We start from the raw sequence: 13618 nt of genomic DNA, 5'->3' as shown, positions 1-13618 counted from the left end.
GTCTTTAAATAAATACTTTTTGAAATGACTATGGGGGAAATGCATTGGGAATTATTTCCTGGGCCTGGTGTCGTCATGAAAGGGGGCGGGACTGCGACGCTCTATTTGCTCTCTCTCTCTCTCTCTCTCTCGCTCTCCCATGTGCACACCACGTGGTGTTTACCCAAATCCACACAGGCAGCTGATCATACAGGCAAAACTAGTCTGCTTGGAAGTTGGATTAGGCCAGGCACAGGTCTTATCTGTGTGTGTGTGTGCACGCGTGTGCGTGTGTGTGTGTGCGTGTGCGTGTGCCGAGTGCGTGTGTGTGTCTGTGCACATTACTGTTACTATCATAGCAAAGATTACTCATGCCTTTCATTTTATTTGGCTGTCAACTGGCTTGATAATCTTTCATGCACAGACATAGTCACACGCAGTCTTAAAGGCTCATTTCATGAGCATGCGTACAAAAAATAAAGCCACTGCACGCGCTCACACAGACACACGCACATCACGTGAGAGCATGCCGCCTAAATATTGAGGTCCCATAATGTTTTATTAAAATGTCTCCTGTAGGAAAAAAAAGTTTTGCACACCTAGAAATCAGGCGTATGCACAGGTGTCGGCCAATGGACATCAATGAAAGGAATAGAATACACCCGCACACTGTGTATTTGCTCGGTACATGAGTATTTTCTTTTTAATAATTATTATATTTTTAAAAACTGAGCAAATACACAGTTTTGAATTCTATTCCTTTCATTATAATGTCTCCGAAATGGCCTTTCCAATGAAGTCAGGAACATCTTCTTCCTAAGACATCATCTTCTGTTGTGTTTGCGATTATTATTAAGCATTGCTGTTGGGAAGACAGTTATTTTTTATTTATTTTTATCTCCAAATCTTTTTTTTTAATGAATGCCACATTTTATTCCACAATCGTATAGTTCACTACTATAGTGTGTCTCTGGACAGCTCTGTGTTAATGTTAATAGTGTGTAAGTGACAGGACTAATTATATACGAAAATAGATTGAAAATGGTCGAAGTGGTCCCGTCCTGCTAACCCCATCCCAAAGGGAACCGAGGCCCGTTTATTTGTCATGTCCCTCAGCGTGTAAAGACTTTAAGTCACAGAGAGATGATGGAGAGAAAGGATAGACGGGCACATGCAGTACTGAACACTAAAACCCCTTGACAGAGTCGCACAAAGTCGTAATCGAGGATTTTGTAGGTGCGTGTTATTTTTACCAGTCTGTCGCTGTGGAGCGCTTGCCCCTGAATCACAGGTGATGAGATGAGATGAGATTAATGCTTGTAAACACACGCACTTTGATGTATGAGCCTGGCGGGACACACGCACACTCCCAGGAATTCTTTCTCACACGTGCACCCAATAGTGGACACTCAAATATGTGAATGTTCTAATATCAGTTTTTAATATCACTGTCAATGCAAACGCAATACATTTACGTACAGAACCGCACTGAAACCAAACCACACAATGAGAGCACAAGTCAGCAAGATGGTACAATAGTGGGTGCTATTAATTCAGCACCCAGGAAGTGGTTGGGGATCAGGATCCCCAAATATGTATCTTTCTCTACTCTGAGACACGTGTGCTGGCTTCCACTCTTCTTCCTTCCAACACACTTTTCTCTCTTTGCAACAGAAGTACCTTTAACCCCTCACTCCATGCATTTAAATAACCGGAATGTTTCGGAATGCCGGTTTGTAAGGTCAGGGCCGTACCACCATAGTAGCTGTAGCTATCTATAAAACGAGTCAATGAGAGGTGTGGAGTGGACTGCTGGCCCTTCAGGTATGCGGTCAGGTGTACGCCTGGCTCAGGGAGGAGGACGCCCCTGCCATGCAGAGTCCATAGGGTCACTACCTGGTGGTGAGCAAGGGGCAAGGCCAGGATGACCTCCCAGCTGAAGACCATATACCTACAGGCTGGCGCTTAGCCACCGTCGGATGTGCGTCAGGCAGAAATGCCCTGCAGGACAGGTATACCAACATCTGCCTCGACTGCCTGTCGTGAGTTTTATTTAGTGGTTCCTGTTTAATCCCTGCCTAATGATTGTGTCACACTCTGCCCCTGCGCGTGCCTGCCTCTGCCCATGCCCTGTGTATGTAGGCCACTTGGTGCCCTTGCCCTGACATGATTTAGTATTGATTACTCTGTGTTGCTATAGCTGAGTTGAGTCCTGAGGACATGGGCCTAACGCCGCCTTTAGATAAGGCCGGCATGCAGTTTAGGTCATTCGGTCACAGCTGCCAGCTGGAGAGTAAGCTTTTGTTTTATCATCAGGCTGTGCAGGGGAGAGAGAGATGTAGAAGAGATCACATGTATTATTGTTTGCCTTTAGCCAATGGGCTCTATACACACACACACACCATTTTTGAAAGAACTTAATTGGGCCACTTACCTACTTCCTTCACAGGTGTTACCTTACTGATGATACTAATGTAATGAAGGCTCTGTTCCATTCTGGTCAAACAGAGTCAGGGAGCTGCTGCTGTGCGTGTTGGCTCACAAAACACACTGCTACACCAGTGGGTTTCAAAGTGTCCTTGAGTGGGTTCTAAATGGCCCTGTGTGTAGCTCTGGAACCAAATGGACCCATAAGGGTCCATTTGGTTCCATTTGTACACTCTCAGAAGTAGGAAGTAGGGATGCGGCCCGGAAGTAGGAAGAGTTATTCTGTGTGCATATATAGTCCATTATAATCTGACAGTCAGGGAAGATCGAGTCAGTTTGTCTGCGTTCTTTGCTGGTGTTGTGTGTGTGTGTGTGTGTGTGTGTGTGTGTGTGTGTGTGTGTGTGTGTGGGAGAGGGAGAGGGAGGGGAGACTGGAAGTGAAGGGTGTGTATGCGACAATCCCTGAAGGCAACGACCCAAGCATCTCTGGGTTCATAGAAGGACAGGGACTAGTACACAGCAATGGTCTCTGTGAGTCCTCTGTGACTCACAGAGGAGAGAGAGGGGGGAGAATAAAGAGCGGTTGTTGGACTCTTATGCTGGAGTGAGAAGAGTGAAAGAATGGAACAAGAGTAAGAGGACAAAGAGAGAAGACAGAGAAGGTGAATATAACAGTCCACACGTCACAGTTACTCAGTTATAACAGTTTCAGTTATAGTATTATTCTCATTCTTATAGAGAGATAGAGACTAAGACAGACAGAGAGAGAGAGAGAAAGGAATCAGTACGAGAAGAAGGTTCTGACAAGAGGACAGCAGTAGGAAGTGGAGCCAGGAGGAATTTGAAGGGAAGACGACAACCTCCAAAGCATCAGTGAGTTAAATTGCGCGCGCACACGTTAAACGTTAAAGCGATACAGGCACATTTCAGGTCTTCATGTGTTAACCCTAATAATCATTGTGTTTCCAGATGATGAGCTCCGCTCGGATCCACGACAGATCCAAGGTGAAGTCTTTCTGGGAGAAGATCATCGTTCAGCACACGGAGGAGATGGGCAGAGAGGACGGCAGGATGAGAAACAGTGCTCTGGCAAGGTCAATTCACTCAACGCGCCGATCTTGTCATTTTCAAATGATCGGAAAACAGATCGGGAGCAAAGAAACGTGATTTTGGGACATGCCTACAGTACAATATCCAAAATATAATATTTTGGATATTGTACTGTTGTGATATGGCATTTGTTCTGCAGTATATCAATATAAATTAAGATCGGGGAAAAAACGGTACTGGCAGATACAAAAACATATAATAATAATTATAATACAATCATCGTCATCATCTATAAACCTCATAACATGCAACATGCTGTGAGCTTGTATATCGTCTATTTTCGCTGTAGGCCTATAGTATAAAACAGTGGTTTTCAACCTTTTTCATGTCAAGGTCCATTATTTATTCTGCATTTTGAGCCATGGATTTAGCCTCTCAGACCCAAAACTGAACAATCATTTGTTGTCATTGGATAAGATGTCATCCACATTTCCATGCTGTACAGACAATAACAAAATATCCTAATTCTAAACCATGGATTACTCCTCATATTAAATATAGTCTCAGTGAAAAGCAGAAGGCTTTTCAACGCAAGGACTGGGCCGCCCTCAAAATAATTGACAGGCAAATTAGGAATGACATTCTTAAGGCCAAACTCAATTACAAAAATAATATAGAGCAGGAGTTTAAAAACATGAACACAAAACAAGCCTTCAATAAAGTAAAAAGTAAAAATCCTAACTGGTGGTGAGACAAGACAAAATAACTGCACAACTCCAGATCCTACCACCTTTGCAAACACTCTGAACACTTTTTACAAACGGTTTGACAATCACGACTACTCTGCTGCCTGTGAGGAACTGTTGGGAGCCCTCCCCTTTCAGGAGCCGCCGCATCCCCCTTTCACCGAGGAGGACGTCCGACAGCTGCTGGCCAGGTGTAAGCCTGGCAAGGCACCAGGGCCGGATGGCATCTCGGCTAAGGTGCTCAAGCTCTGTGCCATGGAGCTCTCCCCCATCCTTCACTCCATCTTCTGGGAATCCTACAGGACAGCATCCGTACCCACCCCCTGGAAAACATCCACCATCATACCGGTACCCAAGAAACCCCGCCCCTCAGAACCTAACCACTATAGACCCGTAGCATTAACATCAATAATGATGAAATGCCTGGAAAGATTGATCCTAATCATCATTCTGCCAGCTGTCAGGTCACAGCTGGACCCTTTCCAGTTTGGCTATAGGGCAAAGAGGGGGACAGAGGATGCTGTGGCATGCCTCCTTCATTCCCTTCTCCAACATCTGGACTCATCATCTCAACTATTCTCTTCGTTGATTTCAGTTCTGCTTTCAACACTATTCAACGCCATCACATGATCAAGAAACTGCACCTCCTCAATATCCCACCACTCCTCATACACTGGACTCACAGTTTCCTGAGTAACAGACCACAAGCAGTTAAAGTAGGTACATCGTTCTCATCAACTGTTATCACCAACACAGGGGCCCCCCAAGGCTGTGTCCTCAGTCCTTTCCTCTATACACTGTACACAAATGACTGTACTAGCCCCTCACCCAGCAACATCACATATTTCAAATACTCTGATGATACTGCTATTCTCGGACTGCTCCATGACAATAACTCTATCACGGTCTATCAGAACACCATTTCTCATTTTACACAGTGGTGCACTGACAACTATTTAGTGTTGAATGTGGACAAAACAAAAGAACTGGTCATTGTAACATCCCACACTGGACTTAACCCACTTTTCATTAATGGTAAGACAATAGAACAGGTTGCCAGTTTCACATATCTTGGACTCACCCTGGACAATAGACTTAGGTTTGATCAACATATTACATCTATCCAGTCACGTTTTCAGCAAAGACTTCATGTAATCCGCAAGTTAAGATCATTATCTGTTGCTCCTCATCTTCTTTTATTATTGTACAAAAGCATTATCCAACCTATTTTGTTGTACTGTTCCGCATGTTTTTACAACATACTACCCATGCCTAACAGAAACAAACTTTTCAGTATTACCCGTATTGCTTCCAAGATTATCGGACTTCCCACACCAACACTTTCTGATATGAACAATAATGCCATCACACGGCTAGCACTCTCAATATCACGTGACACTGATCATCCCCTGTATCGCTTCTTCAACCTCATGCCATCAGGACAAAGATACAGAACCTTACCCTGGAAAAAGGTTCGTTTCAGTAGGAGTTTTGTCCCATCAGCCATCGCGGCATTAAACAAACTGCCCCGCCGATAGGAGGGTTTCTGTACACAGTGGGGAACTCATGTTCTTGTATTTTTGTCTTAGTGTAATGTTTTTCTGTACTATGTGCTGCTTTTGTTGTTGGTGTTGAACAGACCTGTGAAGATGAATATCCTTCGGGACAATAAAGATTATTATTATTATTGATGTTATACCATTAGGAGAGATAACAGTTGATCAAAATAACAATTGTTCTAATTCTCTATTATTGTGAAGGCTCCTAAGTAATGCAAGTGTTTAACAATAATTCAACTATTTTTTTTGTTATCAAATGTTTTCTTTATTTAAGACAAAATAGCACAATCAAACATGTAATATCATGAATGAATAGAGGGTATGCGCATGCATAAAGTGAATGGCAGATCGAGTGGCAGATCGAGTGGCAAAGTGAGTGATGAAGTGAATTTAATGTTGTTTAAAGTCATTTAATTCAATCAAATAGGACTTTTCTGTTTGGATGTATGGTCTGTCGAGGCCAGAAAGTATAGTTCTTTGTCACTCAGGCATTCCCGCATAACTTCCGGGTATGATGTTGATGTCACGCGCATACCCTCAATAAAGAAAACAAGTAATATACATACAACAGCAAAAGAAAGGAACACAAAAACAACAAACAAACCCACCCACCCCTCCCCCCGGGACCAAAGTTGCAACAAAATGCACACCTGTGCCAAGATTCCTACCACTGTGCATTAGGAAAATAATAAAGACTAAATCATGTCCTTGACCATATCTGCAATGCTAGGCCAAATAATACTGTTTTTCTTGCCGTTGACATCTCCAGATGATATCTAGAAAGGTTAAAGCCCATTGGCGAGATGTCGAGGAGGTTTCCAGCACATAGCAACAATCTTCTTTGCCGCTGTTACGCCAGCAAAGAAGACACGGATGCGAGTATTATTTAATGGCAATTGGGATACATCATTTAAAATGAATAAAGATGGAGAGGGCGTAATGTTAATTTGTAAAATTATCGAAAGTTTACCAGCAACCATAATTATTCCAAAATGTGAGAACACTTGGTCACTCCTAAACCATATGGAAGAATGTACTGTACCTATATGCTGTTCGAAGTGCAGAAAGTGCAGTTGAGATTATTGAAAATCCTCATAGCACATAATCTACGGAGGGTTTCATTTTACACTCTCAACAGTTAGAGATCTAAGGGTCCATTTGGTTACCAACTCTCCATCATTTAGCTCGGGACCACTTGGAATACCTTCAAGGACCACTGGTGGTCCCCGGACCACTGGTTGAGAACCACTGGTAAAGATATCATCAGTGGAGCGGGGATACGTGGTTAAAGGGATTGTGACATTAAAAAAATTGTTCTTGTTTTTTTTAGGTTTTCTAATCTCAATTGCACCCAAAAAACATGAACTTTTAACATTCAGTAGATTTTCTGTGATCTGGGGTTTTCTGGCTCAAACAGGTGCTCTGATTTGCCGGCAGTAAGTGACATCACTTACTGCAAATCCCATATATGTCAATGGGATTTGCCAGCAGATGTCACTGTTTTCACTGTGTTGCCTGTTTTCATTGTAGCTCAAAAGGCTTCCAAACCCCAAAGAAAATTTCAGACCACAGAAAATCCACTGAATGTTCAAAGTTCAGGTTTTTTGGGTGTAATTGAGGTCATAAAACCTAAAAGAAAAAAGAAAAGGAAAAATAAATGAAAATGAATGTCATAAAACCTTTAACCTGCGCTCACTCCTCTCCATGCTCTCCTCCCACCCCTCGTCACCCCCGGCATTATGACATTGTTTACCGCAGATATTAGCTGATCTCTGGGCATTAAACACATAACTCGCCGGGTTCAAATCAACATTCACAGGCTACTATGTGATGACTGACGAGGCCGGACAAGGCATTAACAAAGCCAGTGTTGGGCTGTTGTAAACACGAGTAAACATCGGTGGTGCTCTGTAGGCTAATAAAGTTATACCAAGATGTCTGTGGAATTAGGGCCTATAGGCATTAGTGCCATACAGAGATTAACCAATTAGCTGCTCCGGGCGGAACGTTACGTCAGAAGGAATCCAACTAGCAACTGCTTCTGGTGTAATGTTCCATCTGATAAGCTTTATTATTGATATTAAACATGATCGCTGATTTCTATTTCTATTATTATTTTGGCTTGGCCTTTCCTTCTTTAGCGATCCTAGACCGGGTTGCGCAACCACGCTGCTGTCCAGGCTGACTAAAAAGCTGAATAACTCGAAATCTACGGAGCTCTCCATGTTTTGGATAAAACGTGCGATGTTCGGAGGTCTTTGCTGATTATCCGGTGGTCTAGGATGGAAACATTGGCGCTTTCTAGAGCAAGGATGGCTTCATTTTAGCTCGCTACCATTGGCGACTGAGGTTGGCTGTGCGTCCAGCAGGTGGCAGTATAAGTGTTAAAGAATGGACTGGGACACCCCTGTTTGTGTCTTGACTGCATAAATCCATAGAAATGCATTGAACAGATACACACAGAAAAGGAAGTAAATCATTCCAGGGGGGCCTTCATAGTGTATTGTTAAATTAAATATGAAGATATTGTTATGGTTCCCATAGCTATATTATTAGTATTTTCAGTTCCCCCATAAGTAGGTAACTGTCTGTGAACAAGTAGGACACTACAGGTGGAAAATGTACTTTACTTAAGTAAAAGTATCAATACTGCAATATAGAAATAGTGAGTCCGGAATTCAAAATTCAATTAAAAAAAAGTACTATACAGAATGTCCCATTTCAAGTTCTCAAATGTCTAGAAATCTTTTGAAAATATCAGATGTACAAGCTCGAAATGTGTTGCATCGCGACACAAGATCGGCTATTTTCAAATGACCAAAATCTATGGCTGAAGTGGTTAATGCATGTTACTTTACACCGCTGCTTGTGAGTCACAACTGCACATGACAGATGTACAATTATAGGTCACAAGTTGTGACCTAGAATGTAACGAATGTAATTGTTCCAAGAATGTAACGGAACCAAATCTAGAACCAAAGTTATTTTGGTGGAAAAGGGGCTTTAATGTTTTGGCCTATGACTAATAGAGCATACTTCCAAAGGTGCTTTCACTTAAGTTCTGAGTCCTGACCATAGGGAGTAGGGACATGGTGGCTTGCCATGTTAGTGTCTTAACTGCAGAATCCATATAAATATCCATGCACTATTATGTGTAGATTGTGTACTTGCCTATGTAAACTCTTAATTTCCATTTTCACATTTTAATGTGATTTAAACTTCTTCCCTTGCTTCTCTCTTGTTCTGTCCTCTGGTCTCTTTCCAGGCTGAAAGAAATCTGGTGGCAGAGGCTGATGCAGAAGCACGAACTCCAGAAGGGCTTTTTTGAGGAAAGACTAAATCGGGCCAAGAGAGCTGTGCACTAGTTCTTCAGCAACTTAAAGGGGAATACCATTAATTTTCAACATTGAACTATGTCATTAATATAACTGTCAGTTGTTGGGTGATAATAATAATAATAATAAAAGGTCCCCCCTTCTGTTGGTAGCTTAGAACTGGAGGTCTAACTTGGGGTCATGTAATCATGGGACATCATGTGTACTCTTTGGCCTGTGCTTGTAGATCTGCTATCAACCGTGACACACTGGAATACAAATACATATACTGTAAATCAGGCTTTAGAGATACCGGTATAAATTATAATGCAACCAAGGCTGCCAACTTTGGTAACTTGAGGCTAATACAACACCATCTGTAAGCCGTGGGTCACTGTATATATACACATACATACTGTACAGTATGAATAAATGGGTTTCATATGTTCTACAGTTTGTTTTGCAGTCAAATGTCATTTAACTGGGGTCTCCCAGGGGAACACCTGCACAATCTTTACAGAGATTGTGCATTATATTCACGCACGCACGCACACGCACACGCACTCAGACTCACACACACACTTCATGACCATAGCGGGCGCTCCTGTAATTGCATATCAACCAAACCTAATAGAAATCCCATACTCTTCCCACGGTGGGGGGGGTTGTCGCATAACGTTAACCTCTGTTGTACTTTCACAATTAGTTATGATAATCTCATGATGTGTCAGTCACACATCATGTGTGAGCATAATTTACTCCCTGTTTTATTACTGTTAGTTGTGTAAAGAGATACGAAACGTGGGTGGATGATTTCCATGAAACCATATGTGGTTTCAAGAGAATAACTGTCCGATACACAGCTCAGCATATTTCCTGTCAGTAGGCAGGGGTGCAAAACCCAAACTCAACTACGTACTACACCATGCCATATATATTAGGGATATGACACTACCGAACTCATAGCTACATTTGCTTCAATGAGCTTCAATCAATTGTATAAGATTTAAGATACAGTCATGACCTTCGGGTATTAACCATGTTCTACCAGTTACTCAACTGCCAAAAGGCCAAATTTATTTTCTATACATCGGCAGACGTCCCTCCTGCTTTGCATAAGATAATTTTTTGATGCTTACATTTTGGTTCTGAGAGGCTCAATCTCATCAAATTGTGGTGGCTCAATTGCCGAAAAAATAATGGGCCTTGACATGAAAAAGGTTGAAACCCACTGCCCTATTAGTACAGCATCAACAGATTGGACTCATATGTATGGTCATATCTAAACCTGGTGGATTACTGCAGGTCTGTTATTTACCGTATGTATTTAATCAGTGGCATGCACAGACAAGCTCATAGCGCGCCACCGAGTGGCACGCTATGAGCTTGTAGATCTGCTATTTTTCAATAGCTAAAGCATGCCATAATGCTAACACCAAAATGGGTTCCCGCCCCAAAATGGGTTAAGGCAACCAGCCGGTTCCACGCGCTGCACAAGGTGCCCTTTTTTCACTTGAGCACCTGCCCCTCTAAATGTCTGTGCACGCCACTTTGCACGCCATTTTGAGGGGCAGGTGCTCAAGTGAAAAAAGGGCACATTGTGCAGCGTGTGGAACCGGCCGGTTGCCTTAATAGTGTGACTGAGATGTATAGATTTTGGGGCATAAATAATATATTAGAAGCAATTTTATCAATAATTGATCAATGTCACCATGGTCCACATACTGTAGTCAGTACTGTACAAAAAAACGAAAACAAATAAAACGTTTTATGCTTGTCCTCCAACAGCTTGTCCTCCAACAGCATATCGTTAGGCTCATTAAAGGTGTAATTCACAGCCGTAGCGTAACGGTCTGGGCACCGGACTGGTAATCCAGTCGCAGTGTGCCGCGGGTTCGACTCCCGGACCCGACACGGCCTTTACTGCATGTCATCCCCCCATCTCTCTCCCGTTTCCTGTCAGCCTACTGTCTGTCCCTTCAAAAAAGCAATAAAAGGCGTAAGCCGCAAAAAAAAAAAAAAAAAAAAAGGTGTAATTCACTGTCATGCACTTTAATGTCTAGACCTTGAGCTTCCTCCTTTTTGGCTGTGGGTGAAAGCAGGTGACACACACACACACACACACACACACACACACACGATGGACACCACATCATGAAACTGAAAGTGTTTGTTATCTTTTATGAAGTAATAACAGGTAGACACAGCAATGCTGGTTGTCGCATAACGTTAACCTCTGTTGTACTTTCACAATTAGATAATCTGATATCGTCATGACGTGTGACTGAGAGGCATAATTTACTCCCCTGTTTTATTATTACTGTTATAGTTGTGTGAGGAGATAATAGAAATGTGGGTGGATGATTTCCATGAAACCATGTGGTCTCAAGAGAATAACCGTCCGATACACAGCTCAGCATATTTCCTGTCAGTATAGGCTGGGACCGAATTGGTTTACTCCCCTGTTTTATTACTGTTAGTTGTGTAAAGAAGAGATAATAAATGCTTTTTTGATGATGCATTAAAAAACAATTAACTCAACCTCTTCCTGAGTGAGACTTGGTCTCAGCCTTTTCTAGTACTTCAGGATACACTATAGCGATAGTTTTCAACCAGTGGTCCGGGGACCACCAGTGGGGGTTCTTGAGGGGGTTCCAGGTGGTCCCCAGCTAAATGATAGAGAGTAACCAAATGGGCCTAATTTCTTTAGCTTTGATAACTTTAAATTTTTCACACAGGTATACCCGATAGGGGAATCAGTACCAGAGCAACAACTCGACTCGAGGAGACTGTGAAGTGCCGCACCGGCAAACAACATTGGGCCAAAATGTCCTCTCACTCAGTACAGGGCTGTGTAAAATGGAATGGACTTCCTCTGCATATAAGGGAATGTGCTACATTTTCCTCTTTTAAATACAATCTGAAAAAATGGTTGCTTGAAAACCAAAGCTGCAACCATTCATGATTATTTTAGGTGTGTTTATTTTGTATGCTGTGTTAGAGAGATTATTAGAGTAAACCTACCCTAATAATAGTTTATTCTTTTCTTATTTATTATTCTTACTATAGTCTTATTACGTTTGAAATGTACTATTATTTGTATGCTATGTCCTGTATGTCAGTCCTGTTTGTATTGTTTGATGTCTGGGGACTGCAGATAGAAATGAGCAATTTTTGCTAAATCTGATCTTGGGATCATTCTCGTCAAACCAGTCTCTGCTTCCTTTTGACGAAACCGAGAGTATGAGCAGCAGCAGTGTAGACACTCTCCTTCAAGATAGCGAGATAGCGCAGTAGCAATTTGTGAATAGCAATGATTTACATGCAGCCTGTTTGCATCCATCATTACTCCTCTACTTCTCAATTCTCATAGATTCTTTCCACCTGGCCTTAGAACCAGGCAGGGCAGCACAACAAAGGTGAATATGAAGACCGTGTAGGCAACCTCTTCACTCCCATCCACAGACTGCACTTTATGTCCTGTTATTGTCTCCACCAGGCCGAAGGCATGGGGTTGAGAGTATGTTTTGCACTCCGTCCGTCCGTCCGTGTGTCCGTGTGTGTGTCCGTGAGCAGCTAATCTCGGCCACCGTTAACCCGGTCGATGCCAAATTTTGCACACACACTCCCTGGATGCCAACGATGAACCTCTGCCCCAAACTTTCCAGAACGGCCTGTTATAGCGCCACCAGGAGGCCGCTTTGTGCAAAACAAGTTTTTGCACAGTACACCTACAGATTTTGTCCAAACATCGCGCAAATTGGTACACAGTCTCTCTAGAGCCATTCAACGAAACCGGTCTTTCAGATTTCTCAGACTCCATCCTGATTGGTTAAGATTGGCTTCCAAAGTTCACAGGAGTGCTCAGTTTCAAACAAAATGCTGCAAATCATGAACACATCACGTGATTTCCGTGAAATTGTGCACGCACATTCCCACTAGGCCGAGGACGAAATGCCACATGAACAATTTCAACTCAGCCTCAAGGTGGCGCTATAACTGGCCGAAAAGTGTTTTTACCTCTAACTGCACGGATCTGTGGATAATTTACTTTTGTTGCCCTTTTATCCAACCACCAGATGAAGGCAAGCTGCAATGTCCTACATTCCTATCCTGGTGGAGACCTGTGCCCAGAAGGGCACTTTTTCTAGTTCGCATTGATTCTTTGTGAATTTTGATTGCCCTAAAACTGAAGTTGTTGGCAAGTTGATTTTATGTGACATCATTCCTACAACTTATTTTTCACGTTTGCAGCCATATTGATATTGACAATATGCAAGCTCAAGAATATATGTCCCTTCTGGGCCATGAATCTTAACCAAAGGATTAATATTGCTTGTGTTTGCCAAAACAGTCAACAATCATGGTAGAAATCATGGTAAAGCACAATTTTGGTAAAGCCACCATCTTGTAAATATGCACAATAAGGGTCCAGACACACCCAATAATAAAAATAGGTATTACAATCATGGTAGAAATCATGGTAAAGCACAATTTTGGGTAGCCACCATCTTTTAAATATGCACAATAAGGGTCCAGAGTC

General features: G+C 42.4%; 1 protein-coding gene and 1 long non-coding RNA gene across 2 annotated transcripts in view; both read left to right on the top strand.

Moving 5' to 3' along the window:
• pomp (proteasome maturation protein) overlaps nucleotides 1-13618 on the top strand; it is a 102972-nt gene that overhangs the window by 35414 nt on the left and 53940 nt on the right. The window lies entirely within an intron of this gene.
• LOC310867907 lies at nucleotides 3129-9476 on the top strand. The gene is made up of 3 exons (XR_014570038.1): nucleotides 3129-3279; nucleotides 3376-3500; nucleotides 9027-9476. It is a non-coding gene; the product is annotated as an uncharacterized lncRNA (long non-coding RNA).

Source organism: Protomyctophum parallelum (assembly GCF_964188405.1).
Source record: "Protomyctophum parallelum genome assembly, chromosome: 12".
NCBI classification, from domain to species: Eukaryota; Metazoa; Chordata; class Actinopteri; order Myctophiformes; family Myctophidae; genus Protomyctophum; species Protomyctophum parallelum.
This window is presented reverse-complemented; position numbering and strand designations above follow the sequence as displayed.